Raw genomic sequence first — 19,616 nt, 5'->3', positions numbered from 1 at the left:
CGCAGCAGGTCAGACTCCCCCCTTTCGTCTCGGACCCCACATCAACCACCTGTGGAGTCCCCCAGGGATCCCCCCTCAGCCCCACGCTTTTCAACATCTACATGGCTCTGCTCCCCCCCATCGTCAGAACCGATGGACTCAACATTGTGTCATACACAGACTACACCCAACTCATCCTCTCCCTATCCAACGAACCCAACACCGCCAGTCCCAACTTTCGAGAAGTCATGGAAGCCATCGCCAAATGGATAAAAAACACCTGCCTAAAACTAAACACCAACAAATCGGAAGTACTCATCATGGGCCCAAACCCCGATGCTTGGAACGACACCTGGTGGCCCCCTGCCCTCGGAAGCCTGCCCACCCCCATGGACCATGCACGCAACCAGGGAATCATCCTGGACTGAGAGCTCAAAATGGATCGCCAGATCAACTCCGTCTCATCCTGCTGCTTTCACACCCTCCACCTCCTACATAAGACCTTCAAATGGATCCCTCTCGACACAGAAAGACTGTCACTCACGCCCTGGTCACCAGCAGTCTCGCCTACAGCAATGCACTCTATGCCGGAATAAACAAAAGCCTCACCGCAAGCTACAGAACATCCAAAACGCTGCTGCTAGACTGGTCCTCAACCTGTCAAGACAATGCCACATCTCACAGCACCTGCGCACACTCAACTGGCTCCACATCAAAGCTAGAGTCTTCTTCAAGATGCTCACCCATGCTCACAAGTCCATCCACGACACCAGACCATCGTACCTGAACAGCCGACTCAAATTCCACGCAACCCAAAGGACCCTACGATCAGCCCAGCTCTCCTACGCCGCAGTCCCCCACACCAGAAAGACCAGATTGGGAGGCCGCTCCTTGTCCTTCCTCGCGGCCAGAGTCTGGAACGACCTTTTGCTCCACTTCAGACAGACAACATCGCTCCCCATCTTCGCAAGAAACTTCAAAACCTGGCTCTTCGACAGACCCTCCTCCTTGATGGACTGGAACTGTAAACCTCCCTCCCCCCAGCGCCTTGAGACCCTTACAGGTGAGTAGTCACGCTTAACAAACACCTTGATTGATTGAAACCCCAGCATTCCTGCACATCTTTTGACATTTGGCATTTACTTTGGCTGCATATTGAGTGCACAGAGTTATAGTGCCATGTCTTTGGTTATGGAGGAGCACCTTGAGGAATTCACTCTGACGTGTCGAAACAGGTGCAGTCTGGGAACAAGCACTAAGTGTAACCGAGACATCAATGTGACACGACATGGCAGCCATCTTGCGTCCATACAAGTGATAGGCTGGACACTGGTTTGACTGCCAGGTATAGCGTTAAGAATTTGCAGATACAGATTATTTTTTTTTATTATTGTTTTGAAAAGTTATCACGCTGTGGGTGTTCAGTTAGTTAATATTAGGCTTTATTTAATTGCATGGTGCAGGGATTTACAGGGGGCACCATATGCAGAGGGCCAGGGTGAAGGGGGCCCTGCTAGGAGTCCCCAATGTTGCTTTGCGACAGCCTTTCCATGGCAGAAAAGCCGGCATGGAAAGGCTGCCAGAAACCGATATTATAATCCCGATGGCGAAAACATCATCCTTAAATTTAAGGGATTATGAGGAGTTTCAGACCGACCAACAGGCTCCTTGAGCACATCAAAATGCGTTGGTTGGTGCCACTGACTGCTGCCTACGACCGCACGCATCCTAATGCGTCGGTCAGACGACAGCAGTAGATGCGGTTCAGACCGCAACTGACAAGCCGTCGGTTGCGGTCCGGACCACATAGTAATGAAGGCCCCAGGCTTATGAAATTTCTGGATTTTGATATGCAACTGGTGGATGGAGCATGACAATGCTCCATAAGTTATGGAGCCAGCTTGTTTTACCTTGCTCGCAGTGTTACACACAAGTATAAGGCTGAAGGAAGAATTAACACATATTGCATGTACATGTCACCTTGAACAACTATTTAAACTGTGTCTGTGTGTAAGGTGAGGAACCTACAACTGGGAAGCCCATTTTCTGTCAAACATCTACATAGACAGTATCCTATGTATACTGTAACTTATGTACTGATTTTATTTTTCTCTCTAGGTAGTTGGAATATGACTATCTGAGGAGACAGTTAATGTATGGTGAAGAAAGAATTGAGTTCTTGCTTTGGGTTATGAGCAGAGGAGAATGACCAAACTAGTCCACATTGTTTGGTCAATATGTCTGCTTAGAGCCTAAATATAAGCCCACCAAAGAAGTTTACCTCCAACCGACAGAGTGGAAAGAGGATTTTTTAAATTACCTTTCTATAGTTGATGAAGAAAATGGGTTTTCTCAGGAGCGGAAAAAACACATCCTTTTACATTCTTTAGGTCAGGAAGGGTTAAAATATGTAACTGTGTACCAAACCAGTCTGGATCTGGAGATGAAAATATATTTGAGTCTACCTTTAAAGATTTGGATTCCTATTCTGCACTGAAGGTGTGTATTAGCATAACGAGAAATAAGTTCTTCAAATGGGAGAAGTAAGAACATAAACATGTCAATGTTTAACTAAATTAGCTATTGATTGCATGTTCGGAGTATTGCAAAAGAAATTATGCATGCCAGAGATCCCACTAATAATAAAAAAATGTGGGTGAAAGGAATTCAATCTTATTTGGCAATTGTATGGAAGACAAAACTTTCTAGTAGAAGTGCAAAAGCTATTGCCAGAGGTACAGATAGTATGGAAAGTAGAGAAGATTAATATAAAGAATGAAAGAAATAAAAGAATCACAGAGAATAAGAATGGTAAATTCTCTGGAAAAGCTTCTCAAATGTGGTATCATTGTGACTGTCAGAATCTTTTAACTTATTCAGAAATGTGTCCTGTTTGGAAACAGCATTGTAGTTTTTGTAGTATTGTGGGACTCTTTCTCAGGTGTGTAGGAAAAAGAGTGCAAAAGTTAAGTGTGTGAATGGAAAAAACTCATCCATGGATGATGATAAACATGGATGAGGATGAGTAGCAGAAAACAAATTGTGTTTTACGAGAAAAGAAGTGAGTAATTACTAACATTGAGGGTGAAAAATAATGCAAGAAGAAACTTGTTTGCAATTTGTCCATTGGTGGGGTGAGGATTGACATGATGGCAGATTGAGAGTCACTTTAAACAATTGTGGAATAGAGTGTTTGGAAAGATATGTTTGTTAATAAGTTAGAGGAGGGACTGTGTGAGCCAGATATTCACTACAAAGGGTATAGTGGTGAACACATAGAGATATTGGGCTACCGCACATTAACTTTCTGATTTAAAGGAAGGAAGACCCATGGCAAAATAAATGTAGCAAAGGTCCTTCTGATTTCCCACATTGTTTTGGACCTGTTAGCTCTGAACAAGTGTTGTTGATGGATGAGAGAAAAAGTACAGGAAAAGAAGAATTTAAGAAATGCCTTTAAGTCTTTAGTAGGATAATTGGGACATTAAAAGGGTTTGAACAGAAAACAGTTTTGAAGGATGATGGTCACCTAAAGTACAAAAGGTGACCTTTTGTTAAGAGATGAAGTAACCAAAGAGTTAAAAAAGTTCATACAAGCAGACACAATTGAGGTGTCTGATTGGATTGCTCCAGTTGTAGTGGCCAGAAAGTCCAACATGAAGGTCTGTCTCTGCATATATCATAGGTATTTGAATAATAACATAATTGTTGATTATTTTCCTCTTCCCAAAATTGGTGAAATGCTGGCCATGTTGAAAGGTGTACAGTAGTTCTCCATTTTTCTTGAGCTAATTACCACATTTACTATGAAGAGAGTTGTAAACAAGTTTCTGGTTTCATTATACCTAATGGATGTTTCCAAATCAAATGGATGCCCTTTGTCTTGACATCCACCTCTGTGGTTTTCCAGAGGATCAGGTTTAAATTGTTAATTACATTTCTAAGGGTACATTTTTCAGGATGACATATTGATGACTAGGAGGAATAAGGCTGAACATGATGAAAGATTACAAAGAGTTTTGCATGTGTTGAAGGACAAGGGTTTAACCACGGAGTTTGTGAAATCCAAGGCCCAGATGTAGGTAAATCTGATTTACCGACTCTAGAATACCGAATTTTATCAATTCGGTATTCTAGATTCGGTAAATAAGATGTAGGTAAAAATTCGGTAATTTTTACAGAATCTGTATGATTCGGTAATTACCGAATCGGTATTTACAGATTCGGTAATTGCCACTGATTCCTATGGGCCTACAGGCCCATAGGAATCAATGTCAATTACCGAATCGGTAAATACTGATTCGGTAAAATTACCGATTTTGCAAGGGTGACAGGGTGTCACTTTGACACCCTGTTGCACCCCTGATTTTACCTTGTGTGCCATGTGACACACATACATGCCCTTAGAGCATGTCTGTGTGCCACATGGCACAGGTGTACATGCACAGATGTGCATGTACACTGGAATTCGTTATTTACCATGTAATAGTATTACATGGTAAATAACGAATCGGTAATGGCCTGTGGCACTGTTTTCAGTGCCACCTACATCTGTATTTACCGATTCGGTAAATTTACCGATTCGGTATTTTACAGAATCGGTAAATTTACCGAATCGGTAAATATACTGATTCTGTCAATTAAGCCTACCTACATGTCAGATCCCAAATACCGGTCGGTAACGGCCAACATCGGCCGTTACTGACCAGTAATTGGCGACCTACATCGGGCCCCAAGTCTGCTGTGGTGAGTATGACTTACATTGTGCATGACGTTAGTCGGGATGGTGTTGAGCCTTATCCTTGCAAGGGTGAAGAAATCAAATTAGTTTCAGCACCAAAAAGTAAAGATGATGTTAGGACTTTACAGGGAATGGCAGAATTGTATTCTAAACTTGTGCAAACATTTTCGATGCAGTCAATTTGTATTAGGCAATTGTTAAAAAACAGTGCCAAGAAGACCTTGAAAGGATTAAATGTAATATTGTGAAGACATCAGCACTACAGGGATTTAATCCCAATGCATTGAACATCATACAAATATATGTTAGTAATGTGGGATAGGTAGCTGCATTAAGCCAAAAAGGCAATGATGGCCATGAGTGGACTATCACTTTTTTGAATCGCATTCTTTGTCACAAGTTGATAGGCACTGAAGGTACGGAATCAATGCAAGAGACGGAATGAGGAGAAAATTATGATCCACCCAAGTGCAAACTAGTAATGATTGCTAAAGTAAATGTGGATATGTGGGTGAACTCTTGGTCACCATACACAATAAATGATAAGTATGCATATCTTAACCCCTTCAGTGCGGCGGCTATTCTGCCGCAGTGCTAAGGGGCGGGGCGGAAGAGCGGCGGGCGCATGCTGGTGACGGAACCGCTCCGTCACCAGCGTCGGTTGCGCTGTGCTTATGACGGAGCGGTTGCGTCATGGCCCTGCCCGCTCGATAGAACGCCCAGTGCAGACGCGGAATTCGCGCCGCGCAGGCGAGTCGGGCGGGCCATGACGGAACCGCTCCGTCATCAGCACAGCGCCACCGCGGCTGATGACGGAGAGGTTCCGTCATCAGCAGGGGAGGGGTTAAATTACGTAGTTTGAAATTGGAAAATACCCATGCAACTCCTGTGGGTTATTGTGGTAAAAGGTTACCTTTGGTGGGTTGCTTTGAATCTCAAATAAACTTTCAAGAGTAAATATATTGTGGGTAAAGTGTATGTAGTAGAAAAAGGCAAAATGCTGTTGAGATTGAGAGAGCAAAAGAAGTTTGGAATGGTACTTGATCCAAATCATCCAGAATAGGTCATAGTCATGAATATATCTGAGGCAGATAGATGGAAGGATGCAGTCCCAGAGGTGTTTCAAGACACATTAGGCCAATTGAAGGGTTCTTCACATCGGATAATTTTTTAAGAGGGTGCAATTCAAAAAGTCCATAAAGTGAGGGGGGGGGGGGTTCATTTGCCAATGAAGGAGGCATTAACAATAAAGCTAGATAAATTGCGCTCTGAAGGGATTATTGAGACGATTGAGGCATCAGAATGGTTAAGTGCCATTGTATTAGCAAGAAATGCCAATGGGAAGGTCTGGATGTGTGTTGATCTTCGTGACCTTAACAACAGTATATAGGTGGACTGGCACCCATTAACGAACATAAACCACTTGGTGAGTACTTTAGAGGAGGGTAGGTGTTTTACGACACTGGGTCTTTCAAAAGCCTATCACCAGATTGTTTTGCATCCAGATAGTAGACATCTGACTTCATTCATGACTCCATAGGGGCTTTTAAGTATTTAAGGATGCAATTTGGGTCATGCAGAAGATTTTGGAAGGGATAGATCATGTCACCGTGTTCCATGATGATCTTTTGATCTACGGGAAGAATAAGCAAAATCATGATTGTGAATTAGATGAGATTTTAAGGAAATTCTAATATCAGGACTAACCATAGGGAGTGACAAATGCAAGTTTGCTGTGCCAGAAGTTGAGCACTTGGGCAATGTAATTGGGGCAGAGAGCATCAAGCCCAATTTAAAATTGCTGTAAACCATTAAACTTACTCCCAGTTCAAAGAACAAAGATCAACTCAAATAATTTCTCGAACTGGCTAAGTACTATGCAAAATTTATTTGTTAATCATTTTGCTGATTTAACAAGAGCAATGAGATTGCTTCTAAAAAAGAGGGAAAATGTGCCTGGTCCTACGAATGTGAAAAATAATTTTGTGCTGGCAAGGAATGTATAGTCAAGGCTCCTATACTGAAATTGTTCAGTCCTGAGCATACAACTGTACTTAGCACTAATGCAAACACATATGGGCTAGGTGCAGTACTTTTACAATTACATCAATGGAAATAAAGGGTCCTTTCATTTGCCTCAAGAACCTTAAGGGAACTGAAGAGAACTACTCTGTGATTTGAAAAAGAGGCATTAGCCTGTTGGTGGGGGTTCAACATTATAGAGCATATTTGTGGGGAACCAAATTTGAAATTAGAACAAATGACAACCCTCTGGTGAATGTTTTCACGACAAAAGGAGGAGGGAGAGCCACTCCTCGGATAGGAAAATGTCTGTTTAGGATTCAAGAGTTTTCTTTTACGATTAAAAATGTCCCTGATTCAAGAAATGTTAAGGCGCATTGCCTGTTATTGCCAATTGAGACATTTGATAATGAAGGCATAGAGCAACAAAAGGTGGATGATTGGATAGTAGCCACTGTGAGATTGCTAATGGAAGGAGCTATTACTGAAAATAAATGGAAGTGTGCTCTTGATAATGACATAGAATTGGACAAAGTAAAGGACAATGTATCTAGTGTTTGGAAGAAGGAGTGGAAGGATGATGAATTGCTTGCGAAATACAAACGAGAATAGACAGAATTATCATTGGATGGACAATATCTTGCACAGAGGTGAAAATTGGTGGTTCCTGATTCTATTCAAGAACAACTGATTACATTGTTGCATGAAGGTCATGGGGACATGACATGCCCTCAATGAAGCACAAGACGAGTATAGATTTCTGGTGGCCAGGAATGTACAGGAACATTGAAAGCTGCGTAAGAGAGTGTGATACATAAATGAACCATGATAAATCAATGGTGGTGAAAGAGTCATTAATTGTGCCTATAAAAACTCCCAATGGCGCATGGAGAAAACTTGAATTGGATGTCTGCCTTCCTTTTGCTCAATGCGAACTGAGAGGCAAATTTGCTATAGTCATGATTCACCATTTCTCAAATTGGCTAGAAATACGGATTGTCAATTGAGTAAAATCTGTTGCGGTGACTGGGTTTTGTAGGGAGGTGTTTGGAAGAGAAGGTGTTCCACCAGTGATGGAATCCGAACACAAAAGTTGATTGTATATATTAGGATTTATTGCAGCAAGATAAGTCACCTACGACTGAACCTGCACAGTGCGACAGCACTACTGATGTTACTCAAGCTCCACATTCCACATGGAACTCTACAAGTGCATTCTACCTTAAAGCTACCTCAACATAAGAATTCATCAGGCATAATTGGGTAGAACCGTATAATGGATAGGGCAACAATATGCAATGCCATTGGCGTCACTCCATTTGAGATTATGAGAGGTCATTGATGGAAAATCAGTCATTAGTTGTGTGGTCAGCGCAAGTAGAGAGTCTACATTTGTCATTCGCTGGGAAAAAACACCCCATGGTAGCGATTGACTCTCATAGGGTAGCGAAGCAGAGCAGTCCAAGGCCTACTCAAGGGAGGTGGTGTGGTGAAGTAATCACCATTCACAGGTACATAATAAAAACACTCAATAAATGATTGTCTAGTCTGTGCTTTTTCTTTTGAAAAAGGAAAAAGTACATTTATTACACACATGCTACTCATTACTATGCACCAATTTACAAATATACACAAGTTGATGAAATTACTTTTAGATTATATTACGTAATCAGTGTAACCCCTCCCAAAGGAGAGGGGTTTAGTACCACAACTCAAATGGATAAATGTTATCTTGTTCCTAAATGCCAGGGTTGAACATAACTTAGAGTTAAAGCACTTAGTACTGGCACCAAAGCGAGTGGCTGTGAACCTCATCATTTCAACAAGCATTTCACCAAAAGACTGAGTGCAATAATTACATATAACCATGACTGAGGTCACTTGATATTGGCATTAAAGCTTGCAAACTTTGATCCCGAGTGGTTTTATTATGAATATTGCAATTTTACCAAGCCCATAAATGGCATCACATGTATAATTACAACCCTATGCAATTATATACTTCAAGATATATTTTGAATCATATTAAATTTATAATACTGTACTTCTGACACATTCACTAAAGGACATCCCCATTGTAAATACACAAACTGTGCAGTTACCAACTTTCACATCAAGAGGGTGTGTACAGCATACACTTTTAATAATATACAACACATTAAACACAGTCCCTAAACAGCATCACTTATGTAAATACACAAACTGTACAGTTACCAATTTTCCCCCCAAAGGGTGTCAATGTAACATTTTCCACTGGACTTCTTTGAGCCACAAAGCTTGCAGCCATCGTTTGCATATCATTCCCAGCTGTAGAACAAAAGTTCCAGCCAGGAAAATGCTTTGATTCCTTTCAAAGCCTTCAAGGGTAACCATTTCATAGTACCACCAAACTTAGGGTGGGAAACTCTGGCACTTCTCTTAGGGGAAGAATACACTGATCCTGCAGCTCCCCGGCATTTTGGTGACAATTGTGTAACAATTTGGTGGTAACCCCGTCCTCCTGGGGTTACCACAAGCCACAAATGAGTGGTTTTAATTTTTATCAATGAGCAAAACTGATGAGCCCGCAGAGCATTATGGGGTGTACCTCACGCTATTTGCTGAATACTAGAGCAGCGGCTCTCCAGCTGCGCTGGAGAGAACAGCTATCCTTTCTTTTTCTTAAAATGAGACTTCGCACCGTGATCTCCTTTTTTTCAGGGTGCCCACCCAGGCATCCCACACCCATTTTCTTTGTTGGAGGGTAGCTTATGGAATGCACCCCTGCTGCCTTCACCAGCTCCTAGCAAGGCCAGCACACGACTGTGCTGCAGCCGAAACCAGCAGCGCCATTCTGATATGTCTGCTCCGCCGGGCAGAGGCATTGATGCTGGCTGGCCCTGCTTGCCAAGAGGGGCATCGGGATTCTGCGCCCCCTCTCCACTACTGAGAGGAGCACAATGGCGTTCCCCCTCTCACAGTTCTTCTTGAATCTCAGGGATGAGGTCCTAGGCCCCTTCCTTCTTCTTGGGGATCGCAATAGTGCTTACTGAAAAAAACCTAACGTCCACATCTCCCAACTTCAAAATCTTCGGCCTATCAACCCTTCTTCCCTTCTGTGCTAAAATAGTAGAAAAAGTGGTCAACGGGCAGCTCATGAAATACCTGGAAGAAAACTCTCTCCTCCACCCTAGTCAATCTGGCCGTCCTCTATTCCACTGAGTGCCTCAGACAGGTGGTGGACGAAGGACAGACAGCAGCGTTGGTTTTACTAGACATCAGTGCAGCATTCGACATCGTGCTGCACACAACGCTGCTGTCTCGCCTCGCTGATATGGGAGTGGAAGGACCTGCCCTTGCCTGGTTAAAATCTTTCCTGGCCAACAGAGGCTTCCAGATACACTGTCCCCCTTTCACATCCTCCCCCCGGAAGCTGAGACATGGGGTTCCACAGGGCTCCAGCTTAAGCCCTACCCTGTTCAATCCTTTATATGGAACCCATGGCTCACATAGGTGAAGCTTTCGGGGTGGATATTGTTACCTATGCCGACGACACCCAACTGATGATCAAGCTGTCGCTTGACTATACGGAAGATGCCACAAACTTTTCCGATTGCTTGTCATCAGTGGCATTATGGATGAACAATAACTGTCTTCGCCTTAACGGCGAAAAAACTGAACTTTTAGTTGTTGGCAAATCCCCCTCTGTCTGGTCGCACATGTGGTGGCCGGAGGAACTGGGCAATTTTCCCTCCCCCGTGGACTCTGTCAGAAATCTTGGAGTAATGCTCGACTCCGATCTCTCTTTCAGATCTCAGGTTAACAAAGTCAAGGGAAGGTGCTTCAGCACATTAAAAACCCTCCGCAAAGTCCTTGACCTCCTCCCCATCATCGCCAGAAAGACACTTGTCCATGCCCTAGTCACACCTCATCTTGACTACGGCAATGTCCTACTCCTAGGTCTAAGCAAAAAAGGCTTACACCAACTGCAATACGTGCAAAATGCTGCTGCACGCCTGGTACTCAACCTGCCTCGCAGAGCATCTGGGAAGAATGCTCTAGCGAAGCTTCACTGGCTCCCGGTCAAGGAGCGCATCAAATTTAAAGCCTTATGCTTTACGCATCGCAGCGACCTAGGCAAAGGCCCAGGATATTTGCAAAAGCTCCTCACAATTCACCGCCCCACCAAAAACCTGAGGTCGGCCGGAGCTATGTTGTTCAAACTCCCCCGCACCCGCAGAGCCAAGATGGGTGGTCGCTCTTTCAAACACCTGGCCCCTAAACACTGGAACGAACTACCACTGGATCTTCGTATGGAACCTTCAGAAACTAGGTTCCGTGCTAAACTTAAAACTCATCTGTATCCAGTCACCTAATTTTTCCTCCTTCCTCTGTCCCCTGTTTCACTCTCCCTCACTTCCCTGTCTCTTGAGATGTAGTAGCATTCTAGCGCGGGGACACACTATTTTTAGTGCAGCCAGGCGCTTTAAAAATGGCTTTATTATTATTATTATTATTATTATTATCTCCTCTTCTCTGGGCCCAGGGATGGTGTCCTAGGCCCCCTCTCGACCTTGCAGGGAAAGCATGATGGTGCTTCCCTCTCATCATTCTTCTCAGGGGCAACCTATACGGCCTGGCTACCCCGCGGAGGACAAAAATCATCCAGTGGAGGAGCTTCACTGTTTCTGTTTTCAGTAAATGTTAAAGGTCACCCAAAACTTTAAACAGCCATAGCTTGGTGGCAAGCACTAGCCACCTGGAGGAGTTCCCTCAGACCGTCAAAGGTGATACAATTTGCAGGGAGCTAAATTCAGTGGCTCCATGCACCAGCCTTTCGCTTGCTTTTCCTTTGAGCCTCCATGCGCAGAAGCCCAGTGTTTCCCTCCCTCAAGGGGTGTAAGTGGACCAGAGTTCCTGGTCCTGGAGAATGCCTCACTGGTCCTGGGGTCATTCAGAGACAGATGGCAGTCATGGGGTTCCTCCTTCCAAGTCCACGGCGACTGACTCCAAGTCCAGTGTCCAGCAGAAAAAGTACCTTCAAGAGAGAGCTCCCTCCCTTGTGCAAGACCTTTAAGTAGGGGCGGACGGTGCCAGCAGGGCTGCGCCACTGGCCTATCCTGATGTGCCACATCATCTTTCTGCCCCTGTTCCAACCTTCCTACACATAATTCCAGGATAGCTAAAAATGGCGTCACCTAGGAATCACTAGCCATATGTGCTCTGGGGGTCTCAGATCCACCCCTCACTGACATAACTGCCAGGGCCTGCCTCAGCAACTCTTCAAAGAAGCCCCCCTCTGGTTTGGCTCCAGAGGTCTGTACTCCCTACTTTATGAAGTGGGCTTGGGTCCGCCCTCTTCCTGGCACAGGATGACAGCTGGCAGCTTGATGTAGAGCAGTTCACCCCACCCCTTCCTACTGAGGAGCTGACCTAATTAAGGGTAATTGCTCCCTTTGTTTGGTGACAACAGGTTTGGGCTCTGATCCTGAGCTGAGCCAGAGAAACATGACTTTCCTGGGTGACCCATGAGCTGTACAGATATGCTTTGGGTTGACAGTATTGTTTTTTTCACACAGGTTACAATGTACATTGGTGCAACTCTGGACTCTCTACCCTTGATGAGAACTGGAGCTGCGCCCTAAGGCAGCCTTTCCATAGGATTATAATGGAACATCACTACAGTCAAAGACAGTAAAGCACACTGACTATTCCTTACATATGTACACCCACATTATAAGGACTATTCCAGGTCAATACCAAACTCTGCATAGTCCCTTTTGCGCCAGTCTACCTGTGTGCAGTTCTTGGGCTGTGCACATAAGAGTCTCCCATGCACAGCCCTCTCACATGTGCAAACATCTGTGCACACATGTTCATGTGTAACCAGCCTAGTACCCCTTACCCTGTTGAGTCTCAGTGGCCTTATCTTAAAAGACGGACACTGGTCTTAAACACATGCAGTCCATTTTACCATGAGTTTACTGTGGGTGAGTCACAGGTTATGAGAAAAGGTCAAAAACCGGGTGATCTAAAAGAGAAAAATCCAGGTGGTTCAGATGTTCAGAAACACCTTCTCACAGTCATTATCCAAGGTTTAAGTTTAATCCTAATTGGTTGTTCTACAGAAGCCCACAGAAGAAATGGTTCATGGAAAAGGCAAAGAAAAGAATGCATTAGGTGTGTGCTTCATACAAGAAATATTTTAATAATAAAAAGAGGTCTAAAATTATGCATATTGGGGTCGTGGTCTTGCCAGCGATGCGGTGAGACGTGTCTCTGGGGAGCTCCGGCAGTCCACCACCATTATTTGCAATTAAAGCGCAGCTGGGGTGCTGTGACTGCTGCCCTAGGGGTGGACGTTGACCACGGTGACCTGGGGCACCTGTTGAGAGGCGGAATTTTGATCGGCAGTGATTTCCCAGGCAGATGACGGAGGGAAGTCGGAGACCCGGTGGCGTGGGCTGCCATCTTGCAAGACTTCTGGCGGAGCCCGCCCTGCACTCTGTCAACTTCTTGGGGTCCTGTAGCTCAGGTCCGGTGGACGACGCCGCGTCTCGTGGACGTTTGGAAGCAGCTGCAGTGGTCGGACCAGTGGCATCTATAGGGACCGCGACGGCGGAGCCTTCATCAGAGCTACCGGAGGTGGGTGAAGACCGAGCAGCCTGGCGAGGCCTACCCTGCGGCACTCGCCTAGAAAAGGAGGCTGCCAAACCCAGATGAGAGTGCTACTCGGGGTGACCAGGGAGAACAGAAGAGTGACTGCTTAGCACCCGGCAGTGGTCTGCAGCGTGGATTGTGACGGGGGAGTGGCTGCCTGCCAGAGCTGATTGCCACTGTGCGAGGTCTCTGGAAGCAGCCCCCCTGAGGCCTGGTGACTCCCCGGAACCCCTGGGCATGGGAGACTGAGCTGAGCGGTGGTGACGGGCGTAGCGGAGCTATTGCCCCTAAGTGACTGGAGGTGGCTGACGCGGACAGGCCAGCGAAATCCTGGAGTCCGCATTGATAGGGCCTGCATCGGAGCTGGCGGAGGGGACATCGGAGCGGCCAGGCAGACCTTACCCTGCAGCACTTGACTGGAGGATATCAGCGGCAGGGATCCTGAAGGAGCTGGATGCGGACTCTGTCTCCCGGGGTCATCGGGGCCCATAACAGGTGCAGAGCCACTGAGACTGGGGATTACAGGTGAGCGGCGAGACCAGATGCGCGCTCCCCCGCCATTTTGACTCTCACATTGGGTGGCCCTGCGACATTGATTTCTACGTGCTGCTGCCCCGGGGAACCTGTGCCAAACACAAAGCCTCTGCCCTCCCCGTATCACTACTTGGGGGGTTCGGAGAGACTCAGCAGCCAGCGACCATTTACCGGCAGCCGGGCGATGGCGAGGGGGCACCTCACACAGGGAGAGAAGGCAGCCATTTTGAGACTGTTGAGCGGGGCGTCCTTGAGGCATTAGGCGGCTCACCTCGGCACCGAAGAGGCACCGAAGAGGCTTGGACAGTACCCCACGGTTGGAAAGGTGGAGGGGGAGCGGACTCTGCCTTCTGGGGCTATCAGGACACGTACGGTGCAGCTGAGACTGGGGGCGGCATGTGAGTGGCGAGGCGCGTGCTCCTCTGCCATTTTGGAACTCTCCCCACCGAACGGCCCTGAGACTCTAGTTCCTGCGCGCTGCTGCTCCCAGGGAGCCTGTGACATATACAACGCCTCTGCCCCCGGTGTCAATAAGTGGGGGATGTAAAAGCACTGGCAGCCGGGCGATAGAGGAAGGGGCACCTCGCACAGGGCGTACATGGCGTCATTTTGGGACTGCTGAGCGGGCCGGCCTGGAGGCATTGGGCGGCTCGTTCCAGCATTGACTAGGCCTGGAAGACATTGCCCGCTGATTAGGGAGGTGGAGAGGGACAACGGGGCAACTGCACTATGACAAGGGAGAGGCAGGGGGCGCCACTGGGTGGCACAGTGTACCGATTGGTCAGAGTGTGTTGCTGGCTCTAGAGGGCTTCAAGACTGCTTGTCGCAGGAGGGGAGCGTGGTGTATGTAGACTGTCTTGAAGTGGCAAACAACCCAGGAACTCACTGGCCCGGAATTAGGGGCATTTCCATGCCTGAAGCAACCTGCTCATAGGTCCTGTTGTAGAGAGGGCGGACAGGTAGTGGACTTCAACAAGACGTAACTCACGTCCTGGTGGTTTGGGATCTGGGTGGAGGTCCTTGCACATTATACACCCCTTGCGGAAGTTTCGGACATTGCAGGAGAGGAACTATAATGGCACGGATTCGGAAGTGGACCTCTCAGGGTACGCTACAGCTGTCTTGCACGGACTGCGCTCCCTGGTTGTCAATGGAACCTTTAGGGGCTGGCGATGACGTGTTCCAGAGGGGGCAAGGTTGACACGGCTGCGGCCCCCAGGGATAACTCGGTGGCGGCAATGGGGGGCAAGGCGGGGTCGTCGGCTCCTACTGAGGTGGCACCGCAGGTCGCAGAGGGCTCGACCCCAGTGACCCAGGCATTCATGACCTCTTTCATGTCAGAACTCAAGATGGAAATTGGCTCTCTGCGCTCAGAGGTCCACTTGTGTGTGCGAGAACTTAGAAAAGAGGTTACTGATATAGGAGACCGGGTGGATGGGCTGGAAAAGACAGTGGATGCCCGTACGGAAGACCAGGAGCAATTGTGGCAACGCCTGGCTGCGCTAGAGGAGCAACACATAGAACTGCAAGTAAAGCAGGAGGATTTGGAGAACCGGAGCCACCGGAACAACCTCCGCATTCGGGGGGTCCCTTTCGGTGCGGAGGGGAAGGACATTATGACCTACGTGGCACAACTCCTCCATGAGGTCTGGGGGGATGAAGACGCTTCTCCGCCGGCCATGGATCGAGCCCACTGGGTATCCGGGCCCGCGAGGAGGCCGGAACTCCTCCCAGACATCTTAACAAGGGTCCACTTTTTACTCAGAAGGAGGCTATCCTCAGGGCGGTACGTGCTAAGCCAGATCTCAGCTACGAGGGGCACAAGATCCAGATCTTCCAGGACTTGGCGCCCACCACCCTGCGAAGACGCCGGGCTTTCAAACCTGTGACCAAGAAGCTGCGGAACGTGGGCATCTCCTACCAGTGGGGCCATCCATTTTTCCTAATTTTCCAATGGGAATCCAAGCGCAGAGTGTTACGGTCCTACAGGGAGGCAGCACAGTTGCTGCAGCCGACCAGCCCTTCCCGCCCACAGCGCCAGGAACGGGTGCCAGCCAAACCATCTTGGACCACTGTCGACGTTCGCCGCCCATGTATGAGCAATCTGCCTCTCAGGCCAAACAATATATCATCGCACATATACGATCACTTGAAAGGGACAGGAAACAATCCACCTCGCACCCCCCAACTCCATGATAGGCTGAGCAGACACCGCACCGGATTAGGAAGCATGCACTTGTTGAAATGTACTCTTCTCCCTAGATTTGCTGATTGTCGCACTATTTTGATTTACACCCCAGCTCCTTGCAAATGGGGTGGGAGATACTGAGGCTTTCCAGCTAGATGACCTTGAGGACGACTGCAAACCTACCCCCAATTGTTCCTGAGGGAGTGACACCTCTAGGCGTATCTGAACCCTTGGGTGTAGGATGCCCTGTAAAGGGAACAGAATAATATGGCCCATTGTTGGTCTGTTATTCTCTACTGCTGTGCTTTCCTGTTTTTCTACCTCTCTTTTTTCTCTTTCTCTTATTCCTTGAGTGTGTTGGGCGGATAACTTTGTGGCACAGGCGCGTGTCCCCGGAAAAGCCAGAAATGCCCCTGCGCGTCCCTTCCCTCGCACTGCGCGGCTCCCTTCAGTGGCTTAAAGGACTAGTTAGGGATAAGAACCGACAATGGCCCATCCCTGCCCTTTAAAGGTGATTTCCCTTAATGTTAAGGGGCTTAATTCTCCAAACAAGTGCCGACAGGTGTGGCGATACCTCCTCCAGCACGACCCCGATATCATATTCCTTAAAGAAACGCATCTTTGAAAGGAAGATGTCCAGCGCATGGCACATCCTAAATACCCACTCCAATTCTGGGCCATGGAGGCCACTAAAAAGGCTGGGTGGCAATTCTGTGCAGGAGCGGCGTCAGGCAAGGGGAGATCAAGGCTCTACGTAGCCCAGATGGACGCTTTGTCAAGGTGGATGTTGAAATTGGGAGGCGCAAATTCACGCTGTGCAATGTCTATGCACCGAACCAGATGCAGGACTTTTATCTCCAAGCACTCTTGCGGGATCATATTCCGCAGGGGGACCCCTCGCTGATCCTGTGAGGTGACTGTAACCTAGTATGGGACCCCGAAGTGGACCGGAGTGGAACATCTTTGACCGGGATGGGGACCATGTCCTCCATGCTCCGTGCACAAATAACGGACCTAGGCTTGACTGATGCATGGTGATACCATTCGCCGGAGGCGAGGGATTTCTCGTTCTATTCACATGTGCACCGCTCGTACTCGTGCATTGATTATCTATTTATCTCTCACGCCATGGTGCGAGACACACTGGCGGCAACTATGTCCGCTATATCACTTTCTGATCATGCTCATGTTGAGCTTCTCTTGCAGGACCCGGCTGCTTGCTCCCCCACACTCTGAGGTGGCGCCTGCCGCCGAGTATCTTGCGGGACCCGGCGGATGTGGAAAGCATATGGGTTGCCATTGACTCTTACTTCACAAGTAATGATACCCCTGAGACAACTTTCCCCATGGTGTGGGATACTTTCAAGGCCACAATACAAGGTCACATCACCTAGCTCTCGATCGCAACCTAGCTCTCGATCGCACAGGCGCGTGAGACCGACTGCTGGAAGATAACCTCTCTGCAGATATCAAGGCAGCAGAAAAACAAGACCAGGCCCGTACCATGCTAGCATCCAGACGGCGGCTCGAAAATCTCCGGGGCAACTGCGCGTTTTGCACACCAATAAGGGGGAAAGATCCCGGATAGCCTTGAAGCAGCGGTATTATGAAGGGGGGGACAAAGTGGGCAAGCAATTGGCGAGGCGTTTGAGGGCGCAGACAGCGAAAGCACACATAGCTAATATTCAACTCCCGGACGGCTCACGAGTCACTTCAGAGAGGGCCAAAAGTGAGGCCTTTAGGGCCTACTATGCTCCACTTTACGCGGCGGAACCAGCGTCCCCGGATCTTACCGAGGATGCCTTAAACCAGTGTGCTTGGAGCCCATTGCACACCAGGCCAGAGTCAGGGTTAATGGACAACTCACTGAGCCTTTCCATATTCACAGGGGTACCCAGCAGGGGTGTCCTCTGTCGCCTCTGCTCTTTGCCCTTGTGGTGGAACCTCTGGCAGAGATGATCAGACAGAGGACGGACATACATGGCATCATTATTAGGGGTCGACAGAACAAGGTGGCGCTATTCACAGACAACCTTATCCTTACACTCTCAAGACCGCACACATCTCTCCCGGCTCTGCACTCCCTCTTACAGACCTGTGAACGGGCCTCAGGACTCAAAATCAATCATAGCAAATCCTGGGCCCGTAACCTCACAATTCCTAAGGAGGACATATCTACCTTGGAGAGTCTCGAGCCGTATCAGTGGGCTACTGATCCTATCCAATATCTAGGTCTTAAACTATCTCCTTCCTTAGACACATGGACCCAATCTAACTGGCGGAACTGTAGGAGGGCAGTGCTGGAGGACTTACGAAGATGGAAGCCTTTGGTGATGTCATGGCTGGGCAGGCGCAACGGCATCAAAATGTCGGTCCTCCCTAAAATATTATACCTATTCAAATGCCTACCCACCCCGATCTCATATCATCAGATACAGAACCTACAGCGTGACCTTACCACCTTCATTTGGGGTGGGCGCAGGCCGAGATTTTCACAAAAGATCCTCATGCTGCCGCTTGATAGAGGAGGGTTTGCCTGTCCTAACCTCTTAGACTATTACTGGGCCTCTCATCTCCGCTTTACATCGGAATGGAAGAAACACTAAAAGCGAAAAGATCTGGTTCCACATGGACAGGATGGTGACTGGGCGCACCATCTGGGACCTCACGTGGCTCCATCGTACGGCGCGCTCTAGGAGTGCCTATATGGCGGTACCCACTAAAACGGTATTAGACATTTGGGATAAAGTGGTGGTGTGCAGAGGTCTTACCACCTTTCCTTCTCCCCATACACCCAAAGCGGGCAACCCTCTATTTTCCCCGGCATACCGCTCTCAGGCCTTTGATAGATGGGTACAGGGGGGATGCAGAATAGTCTGCGACATCTTTGAGGGGGGAGTGCTCAAAACTTGTGCGCAATGTAGAGAAGAATTTAATTTCCCACCGGGAACAGAGTTACAGTATGCACAGCTACAACATTGGGTCACCTCTGTGGGGATGCGGGAGGCAGCCACCCGTCCATTCACCCCCTTTGAGCTGCTGGTCCGCTCTTTCAACTACTCGAAGGGCCTCATCTCCCGCACGTATCAGATTTTACAGCATCCCCCCTTAGTGCCTACCCACCCGTACCAGCGCAAGTGGCAGCTGGCGTCTTTTGAAGAAATCTCACCCGCACAGTGGAGTCGTCTATGGCGTGACATATCCAGGATCTTCCGCACTATCCCACAACAGGAAAACGCATATAAAATTATGACACAATAGTATTATACTCCGGATCGTTTGCACAAAATGTTCCCCACCTCTTCCCCCAAGTGCTGGAGGTGTTTGACTGCGTCTGGTGATTTCATACATATCTGGTGATCCTGCCTGCTCCTGACCCTGTTCTGGAAAGAAGTTCTTAGTCACATCAAATGGGTGCTTGATTTCCCTCTGCCTGAATGTATAAATACTATCCTGCTGGGCATCAAACCGACCACTTCTAAGGCGGTCACTCGGAGCGATTGGACTATAGCA

Source organism: Lissotriton vulgaris, chromosome 7, assembly GCF_964263255.1.
Source record: "Lissotriton vulgaris chromosome 7, aLisVul1.2, whole genome shotgun sequence".
NCBI lineage: Eukaryota > Metazoa > Chordata > Amphibia > Caudata > Salamandridae > Lissotriton > Lissotriton vulgaris.
This window is presented reverse-complemented; position numbering follows the sequence as displayed.